Genomic DNA, 7500 nt, shown 5'->3' on the forward strand with positions numbered 1-7500 from the left:
TCTAGTCGCGAGCGCACGCGGCCACGGGGTTCGGATTAGGCGCGCGCGAGACCGGCGTGGGACGCCGGTGCCGCGGGCCCGTCTCTAATGATCCTTCCGCAGGTTCACCTACGGAAACCTTGTTACGACTTTTACTTCCTCTAAACGGCCGAGTTCGGTCATCTTCCCGGTCGCGCGACGACCCCAGCCCCCGAGGGGGCCGAATAACGCGCGTCCAGTCCGAAGACCTCACTGCGGTCGTTCAATCGGTAGTAGCGACGGGCGGTGTGTACAAAGGGCAGGGACGTAATCAACGCGAGCTGATGACTCGCGCTTACTGGGAATTCCTCGTTCACGTGGAAAAATTGCAAGCCACGATCCCCTAAGCACGAAGGAGGTTCAGCGGGTTACCCGGAAGCCTGTCGGCCCAGGAATGTTAACACACGCTGATTCCTTCAGTGTAGCGCGCGTGCGGCCCAGAACATCTAAGGGCATCACAGACCTGTTATCGCTCAGTCTCGTGCGGCTATTTTCGTCCGCCGCCTGTCCCTCTAAGAAGAGTTTAAAGCTCCTGGGAGCCGGCGGTAGCCCTAGTAACGTATCGTGATCCGCCGGCGACGGCCGCGAAACACGGCGCGCTTCACCGCGGAGCCCGACGCACGACTGACGCGCGCCGACCAGAGGTTGCCCCCCGGCCGACACACGCCCGCCGCACGCAGGGACGCGGATGGCGCGGCCGCGCCCGACGACCGCCGTGGACGACGGGCGAACGCGTTCGGGGATACCGGGCCGAGCCGACGGAGGACGCGAACACGGACGGCCGAAACCGCCCGCGCCGCGCCCCACCGCCGACCCGGGTTTACCCGCCTAGTTAGCAGGACAGAGTCTCGTTCGTTATCGGAATTAACCAGACAGATCGCTCCACCAACTAAGAACGGCCATGCACCACCACCCACCGAATCAAGAAAGAGCTCTCAATCTGTCAATCTTTCCGGTGTCCGGGCCTGGTGAGGTTTCCCGTGTTGAGTCAAATTAAGCCGCAGGCTCCACTCCTGGTGGTGCCCTTCCGTCAATTCCTTTAAGTTTCAACTTTGCAATCATACTTCCCCCGGAACCGAAAAGCTTCGGTTTCCCGGAAGCTGCCCGCCGGGTCGTTAATGAAACGCCGGCGGATCGCTAGCTGGCATCGTTTACAGTTAGAACTAGGGCGGTATCTGATCGCCTTCGAACCTCTAACTTTCGTTCTTGATCATACGAGAACGTACTTGGCAAATGCTTTCGCGTCAGTTCGTCTCGAGACGATCCAAGAATTTCACCTCTAACGTCTCGGTACGAATGCCCCCGCCCGTCTCTGTTGATCATTACCTCCGGTCCCGAAAACCGGCCCGGCGGGACGCGCGGGCGACTGGCGCCCGCGGCCCGGCGGCCCGCGCACGGAAACGCCCCGGAGGGCGATTTCGCGCGCCCGCGAAGGGCGGAGATGCGCGGGACCGAGGTCTTGTTCCATTATTCCATGCGACCAGTATTCAGGGCCTTTTGACGAGGACGGCCGTGAAGCCGCCCCGCCAGATTTGAGCCTGCTTTGAGCACTCTAATTTGTTCAAAGTAAACGTGTCGGCCCGCCGACGGCACTCGGTGAAGAGCACCGCGCAGCAAGATTGGAGTAGGCGGCCGCCGTCGTCCGAACCCCGACGGCCAAGCGACGCGTGGCCGCGTGGCGCGCCGGAAGCACGAGACACGTGTCCGCCTGCCGACAATACGTCCGGCCGACGTGCCGGTAACTAACACCCCGAGACGGCTGACGAGCGCGACGACGGCCGCGCCGACGGGACACGTGGTCCCGCGACACGACCGGCCGCGACACGCCGGACCGCCAGGGTGGTCCGGCACCGCCCAGACACAGATCCGACTACGAGCTTTTTAACCGCAACAACTTTATATACGCTATTGGAGCTGGAATTACCGCGGCTGCTGGCACCAGACTTGCCCTCCAATTGATCCTCGTTTAAAGGTTTAAAGTGTTCTCATTCCGATTACGGGGCCTCGGATGAGTCCCGTATCGTTATTTTTCGTCACTACCTCCCCGTTCCGGGAGTGGGTAATTTGCGCGCCTGCTGCCTTCCTTGGATGTGGTAGCCGTTTCTCAGGCTCCCTCTCCGGAATCGAACCCTGATTCCCCGTTACCCGTTACCACCACGGTAGGCATGGAACCTACCGTCGACAGTTGATAAGGCAGACATTTGAAAGATGCGTCGCCGGTACGGAGACCGTGCGATCAGCTCGAAGTTATTCAGAGTCACCAGGTCTTTGCGCGGGCCGCGATCGGGACGCGCACGAAGCGCGCCGCGACGGGCCGGTTTTGATCTAATAAAAGCGTTCCTCCCGCACGCGACACCCGAGGGCGCCGCGACGGTCGGAACTCTGTCGGCATGTATTAGCTCTAGAATTACCACAGTTATCCAAGTAACTTGGGTACGATCTAAGGAACCACAACTGATTTAATGAGCCTTTCGCGGTTTCACCTTAATGCGGCTTGCACTGAGACATGCATGGCTTAATCTTTGAGACAAGCATATGACTACTGGCAGGATCAACCAGGGATCTCGGTTTTACAACAACTGCGCCCCGTGTGACGCGCGCGCTGACGCACGACGCGACACCCGGGACGCGTGCTTCCGAGCGCCGGTCCGCCCGGGGGCGGGCCGACGCCGAGGGCGGTCGCACGACAGCGAGACCGCTGGGGTCCCGGCGTGCGACCGACCGCGGTTCGTGTGAGAATACGAGGGCCCGACGGGAGCGCTGTGGACACGCGCGGGCACCCGACCCGACCGCAATCGCCGCGGCCGTGATGGCGTTGGCTAGAGCGGCCGACTTGTGGCGGGCGCCACACGCGATACGCACCCGTCGCAACGTAACTCGCGTTGACGAGAGTTGAGGGAGACCGGCGGACCGCCGTCCTGTGCGGACGGCACCCGCCGGAATCGCCTCTCTCGCCCGTTTTGTAAAGGGTCCCCAGCCGAGATCGTGGGGGAAGCCGGGACGCGACGCGAAGTCGTCGTCCCGGGGCTTCGCCCCGGCGACCGCCGGGCACGGCGACGATGGCCGGCCGCGGCGGGAATGTTCTGGCGTCGAGAGTTCGTATCTTGCGAAACGGTAACGGGAGTCGTCATCGGTTGAGCGATGTGTGTCGCGCTGCCGACCCACCGGTAGGAGGGCCCGCAGCGCCAGTCGAGGTTTGCCACTCGGCGTGCGAGATGGGTCGGTCGCCGAAACGTGGACGGATACCAACTCGGCGCCGATGCCGGGCACGCCCCTCGCCAAGAACTGGCGGGGCGAGAACGGCACGGCTGAGTTGGACGCGTCGGCTTCGGCGTCGCCCGTGGCTTTGCTGTCGTGTACCGTGATCGGTGATCCGACGGCCGGCTGATCGCCGACCGACCGACCGGCCGCTCACAAATATACAAAAAACTCGGGTCCAACCGTCCGCCATGCAAAACCGCACGTGCGTAGCGGTCATCGCGCCGACACGCGGTCCACGCGTCCATGACGGTGCGTAGCGGTGTTCCGGGTACTCGTGTCGACGCGCGGTAGCGGCGTGCCGAGGTCGGACCGTAAACTGAAAAAATGTCGAAAAACCCTACGACCGATATCACTTTCGGATAGGTTTAGACGATTCCGACGAGAATACCTCTGAGGTTCGTCGACGTAAAAACAACCGGTAACGAGTTATTCCGCTGGCAACGAAAAGAAGTTAAAAATTCGATTTCGACGTCGGCCGAACTCGAAACGCCCGGGATGCCGGTACGTGACCTACCCCGACACCGCGGACTAACGCGTTACTCGATCCTAGAAAATTTTTTTTTTCCAAATCTAAACCCGTCGCGACGGCCGTACCCGCCGCGGCACCGGTACGGACGGACGACCGCCGTGCCCGGACCGCGGAGGTCGGACTCGGGGAAAAAAAAAAATTTTCAATCTCGACGCGACCGCCGTGACCGACGCGTACGACGCGTACCCGGACCGTAGGTCAGCGTCCGGAGAGCCGCGGGAAAAAAAAAATTTCGACACGGCAGAGGTGCCGCGCTCCGCCGGCGACGCGATACGGGCACAGGGCAAGCGCCACGGTCGGTCCGCGGTCTCCGGGTGACTTACGGGGAAAATGAAATTTCACCGCCTACGCCCCCGTGCGCCGAGGGTTACCGGGGACCGGACGACCGCTCCGCCGGGGCCGCGGTCGGGGTCCCGGGGAAAAAAAAAATAATTTTTAAACTCGACGCGACCGCCGCGACCGACGCGTACGACGCGTGCCTACACCGACCGTGGGCGCCCGGATCGCCGGAGGAGGAAAAAAATTTTCGACCCGGCCGAGGGGCAGCGCTCCGCGGGCGACCGCCGGGGTACCGGGCGACCCGCGGAGAAAATCAGATTTCGCCGTCAGCGTGCCGTGCCCGACGGGGAACCGGCGAACCGACGACCGCACCGCCGGGTCGGAGAAAAAAAAAAAAAAATTATTTTTCATCCCGAGTCCGCGCGGTCGACCGACGCGAACGACGCGTGCCGCGACCCACGGCGGGCGTCCGGAGCGCAGGTGGAGAAAAAAAATTTTTCGGCCCGTCGGGCGACGACGGCACGGCGCTCGCCGGTCGCGGTTCCCGCGGGAAACTTCGCCGGGGACGACGTCTCACGGTCCCCGCGGCTGACCCGGCGCCGGCGAACCCAACACCCGGCGGACCTTAGCGGTCCTAAGAGCGCGCCCCGTAGACGTGGTGCGTAGCGGTACGCACCAAATACTCACGCCGTGCGTAGTGGTGCCGCAACTCCCTCACTGTCCTTATCCTTTTCCCGGGCACGGGCGACCCCGAGTACCGGGACCCCTCGGGAGCCGGCCGACGCGTACGGTCCGCGGTCCCCGGGCCCGCTACCCCGGCGGGATCCGATTCCGCCGCCTACGCCCCCGTGCGCCGAGTGTTACCGGGGACCGGACGACCGCTCCGCCGGGGCCGCGGTCGGGGTCCCGGGGAAAAAAAAAAATAATTTTTAAACTCGACGCGACCGCCGCGACCGACGCGTACGACGCGTGCCTACACCGACCGTGGGCGCCCGGATCGCCGGAGGAGGAAAAAAATTTTCGACCCGGCCGAGGGGCAGCGCTCCGCGGGCGACCGCCGGGGTACCGGGCGACCCGCGGAGAAAATCAGATTTCGCCGTCAGCGTGCCGTGCCCGACGGGGAACCGGCGAACCGACGACCGCACCCGCCGGGTCGGAGAAAAAAAAAAAAAAATTATTTTTCATCCCGAGTCCGCGCGGTCGACCCGACGCGAACGACGCGTGCCGCGACCCACGGCGGGCGTCCGGAGCGCAGGTGGAGAAAAAAAATTTTTCGGCCCGTCCGGGCGACGACGGCACGGCGCTCGCCGGTCGCGGTTCCCGCGGGAAACTTCGCCGGGGACGACGTCTCACGGTCCCCGCGGCTGACCCGGCGCCGGCGAACCCAACACCCGGCGGACCTTAGCGGTCCTAAGAGCGCGCCCCGTAGACGTGGTGCGTAGCGGTACGCACCAAATACTCACGCCGTGCGTAGTGGTGCCGCAACTCCCTCACTGTCCTTATCCTTTTCCCGGGCACGGGCGACCCCCGAGTACCGGGACCCCTCGGGAGCCGGCCGACGCGTACGGTCCGCGGTCCCCGGGCCCGCTACCCGGCGGGATCCGATTCCGCCGCCTACGCCCCCGTGCGCCGAGTGTTACCGGGGACCGGACGACCGCTCCGCCGGGGCCCGCGGTCGGGGTCCCGGGGAAAAAAAAAATAATTTTAAACTCGACGCGACCGCCGCGACCGACGCGTACGACGCGTGCCTACACCGACCGTGGGCGCCCGGATCGCCGGAGGAGGAAAAAAATTTTCGACCCGGCCGAGGGGCAGCGCTCCGCGGGCGACCGCCGGGGTACCGGGCGACCCGCGGAGAAAATCAGATTTCGCCGTCAGCGTGCCGTGCCCGACGGGGGAACCGGCGAACCGACGACCGCACCGCCGGGTCGGAGAAAAAAAAAAAAAAATTATTTTTCATCCCGAGTCCGCGCGGTCGACCGACGCGTACGACGTCTTCTGCGACTGACTGTAGGTTTCCGGAGCGCAGGAGAAGAAAAAATATTTTTCGACCCGGCAGAGGGGCAGCGCTCCGCGGGCGACGCGATTCGGCCACCGGGGAACGCGACGGTCGGTCCGCGGTCTCCGGGTGACTTACGGGTAAACTGAAATTTCGCCGCCTACGCCCGGTACGCCGAGCGATAACGGGGACGCGACGACCTCGCCGCCCGGTCCGCGGTCGGTGTCGGGGGAAAAAAAAAAAAATTTTAAATCTCGACACAACCGCCTTGACAGACGCGTACGACTCGTACCCGGACCGAAGGTGAGCGTCCGGGGCGCCGGAGGAGAAATAAAATTTTCGACCCACCCGGCCGAGGGGCCCGCTTATCAGCGGGCGACGCCGGACGACCGCCGGGGTACCGGGCGACCCGCAGGAAAATTAGATTTCGCTGACCCGGTACCGTACCCGACTGGGAACCGACGACCGCTGCGCACGGGGCCGCAGTCGGACTCGGAGAAAAAAAAAAATTATTTTTCATCCCGAGTCCGCCGGGGCGATAGATGCGTACGTCGTGTGCTGCGACTGAGTGTAGGCTTCCGGAGCGCAGGAGAAGAAAAAATATTTTTCGACCTGTCCGGTTGCCGACGGGACTGTGCTCGCCGGTCGACGGTCCCCGGTGAAATCACGCGGCGGGAAAATTTTCACTGTCCTTATCTCGAACCGCGGTCCGGTCGCCGGGGACCAAACGGGCGACCTCACCGTGTGGTACGACGCCCGTGCTTCTCGGTCCCACGGTCCCCGAGGAAATCAAACGGCGGGAGAATTTTCCACTGTCCTTATCTCGAACCGCCGTCCGGTCGCCGGGGGACCAACGGGCGACCTCACCGTGTAGTACGACGCCCGTGCTTCTCGGTCCACGGTCCCCGGGGGAAATAACGCGGCGGGAAAATTTTTCACTGTCCTTATCTCGAACCGCGGTCCGGTCGCCGGTGGCCTACGGGCGACCTCACCGTGTAGTACGACGCCCGTGCTTCTCGGTCCACGGTCCCCGGTGAAATCACGCGGCGGGAAAATTGTCACTGTCCTTATCTCGAACCGCGGTCCGGTCGCCGGTGGCCTACGGGCGACCTCACCGTGTAGTACGACGCCCGTGCTTCTCGGTCCACGGTCCCCGGGGGAAATAACGCGGCGGGAAAATTTTCACTGTCCTTATCTCGAACCGCGGTCCGGTCGCCGGTGGCCTACGGCGACCTCACCGTGTAGTACGACGCCCGTGCTTCTCGGTCCACGGTCCCCGAGGAAATCAAACGGCGGGAGAATTTTCACTGTCCTTATCTCGAACCGCCGTCCGGTCGCCGGGGACCAACGGGCGACCTCACCGTGTGGTACGACGCCCGTGCTGCTCGGTCCACGGTCCCCGGGGAAATCACGC

Source organism: Rhopalosiphum padi, unplaced genomic scaffold, assembly GCF_020882245.1.
Source record: "Rhopalosiphum padi isolate XX-2018 unplaced genomic scaffold, ASM2088224v1 scaffold1, whole genome shotgun sequence".
NCBI lineage: Eukaryota > Metazoa > Arthropoda > Insecta > Hemiptera > Aphididae > Rhopalosiphum > Rhopalosiphum padi.